General features: G+C 32.2%; 1 pseudogene; it reads left to right on the top strand.

Annotated features, from left to right (window-relative positions):
- The first annotated feature begins 706 nt into the window (after window positions 1-706).
- Window positions 707-1,048, top strand: LOC145131784 (calcium-binding protein CML38 pseudogene; annotated as a pseudogene).
- The last annotated feature ends 1,310 nt before the right edge of the window (window positions 1,049-2,358 follow it).

Genomic DNA, 2,358 nt, shown 5'->3' on the forward strand with positions numbered 1-2,358 from the left:
ACAAAAAAAATTATCCCTAAAGATAAAATTATCATTTTAAAAAAGATAATACGTAAGTTATTAAAGTTAATATTTTTTTTTGACAAAAAAACGCATAAAATATCTAAAATTGGACAGAAACACCACCAAACATTTGTTGACCAAAACCATATAAATTTGACAAAACCATTTTACAAATTTGTCTTTATTTAATGTTAAAAATGTGTTTGACGTAATTGTAGCTTATATATTCACCAATTCACGAATACTTTTTTATGAAAAGACCTAACCAATATTTTAGTATAAAATATACTCAATAGTGTTTCAAAATTTATAATTTACAATCATAATTTCGTATTGAAAGAAACCAAAAGAAAACGTATCCTCGGCAATAAATGTCATTTTTTAACGGCAAAAAGAATAAATGTCATTATTGAAGACTTAAGTTGCGTGTTGGAGTGATTTCTCTGCAATTACCTTGCTGTTTCATTGCAAGGCATCAAAATCCGTGTAGTAACCGCTTGAAATTTCATACAAATTCAATTTCATTTCGTTTCTGCATCAAATTCATCTCGTGTATTAATTCAAAATTCGAAGCTTCGTGGTGGAGTAGTATATAAATCGATTCTCCAATATCCTCAAGAACATCAATTCTCCAGATCATCAGTGATACATTCACAATTTCACATTGTTTCATCGTCCCAACTCACACAACAGAAAATCAATCATGATCAAATCAAGCGATTACAAACGCGTATTTGATCACTTCGACATAGATGGCAACGGCATGATATCTCCATCAGAGCTGCAACACGGTGTTGGATTGATCTGGAACAAGGAGATTTTACTCGAAGAGGTAGAAGTTGTTGTGGAATCGACACAGGGAAACAACGGACAATTAGGGTTTGAAGATTTTGTTAGTTTAATGGAAAGCGAGAAGGAAGATGAGAAGCTTGAGGACTTGAGGAAAGCCTTCAGAATGTATGAAATGGATGGAACCGATTGCATAACTCCCAGGAGCTTAAACCGGATGCTGAATCGACTCCGTGAGTCGAGAAGTGTGGATTAGTGTGCTGGGATGATTAGTCGGTTTGATCTTAATGGTGATGGAGTTCTTAAATTTGATGAATTCAAACAAATGATGCTTTGAGACTTTACATCGTTTCATTTAATTTCAGTCTTATTTTATGGAATCCAAGATGTAAACATGAATTCAACATTCATATATAAATATAATAAGAAATTAACAAAATAGATTGTTTAAACGTATTTGAAATAGCATGTCGTAGGATAAAACCTCACATTTTTCTTTCTAAAAGTAGGATTGATCCTTGGGTAAGCTTCGTCTTGTATCATCAACAGTGATTACAATTGATGCAATTAGGCTTATAGACCGGTATGATTGGCAATATTTTGTTTTTAATCAAAAACTTCATACATGAAATCATGGGTATCTTCAAGTTGTTACCAAAAGCTTTACTTTAGGTGATGTTTGGTATATAGAAATGACAAGAACTATTTACTTTAAGGTGATGTTTGGTATATGGAAAATCGAAATGACCAGAAGTGGATCGGAGTGGAGTAAACAAAACTAGAGAAATTACTTGTATCGTGTTTGGGGACACAAAAAGAAAATAGAAAAAGAAAAAGAAAGGATAATCTAAATTACAATACTGTTTTTGTTGGATGCTTTTTAGATTGTTCCTAATAATTTTATCAAATATTTACTATATACAAAACATTTCTTATAATGTTATAATAATAAATCTATTTCAACGTACTTATGCAAACTTGAAAGTACAAGTATTATTATTTTTTTTTAATCTTTCAAGCCATCTTTCTCCATCATGTTTTGTATTCCATAGTTTTCCCATAGTTTTCCCGACCAATCCTTCAAGTTTCTCTTTGGTTAATCGATTTTTAGTTCAAGTGTCTCTTTGAAAAGTTTTGTTTCTTAGCTTTCTTTCTAGGTTTTTGTATTAGAGTCAATTTCCTTTTAGTTTACTATAAATTGGCTAATAGTCATTTTATTTTAGACCTTTTGTTTTGCTTAATAAAGAAAAACCTTAGGCACCAAGCTTCTAATCTCATTTGTTTTTCTTCTTTTATTTTCCTGTTACCTTGGTGTACAAGGCTAAGTTTTTACAGAAGCCCCTTTGTTTACACTTTGGTATCAAAGCGGTTCAAGGGGATGTGAGTCGTTTTTTAGCGCAAGTTGAAACATCTTAATAACAGCCCCGACTTCTCTTGATCGGACTTGTTCTAACGAGAGCAAGAGACTAACCGGAAAGGCATGATAACCGGACAGGAAGACATCAAAGCAGATGGCTTTGATTTGTGTAACATCCCGAAATGAGGTATACTTCGATGACCTTAATC

This window comes from Lactuca virosa, chromosome 8 (assembly GCF_052849685.1).
Source record: "Lactuca virosa cultivar CGN04683 chromosome 8, Lactuca_virosa_CGN04683_v6, whole genome shotgun sequence".
NCBI classification, from domain to species: domain Eukaryota; kingdom Viridiplantae; phylum Streptophyta; class Magnoliopsida; order Asterales; family Asteraceae; genus Lactuca; species Lactuca virosa.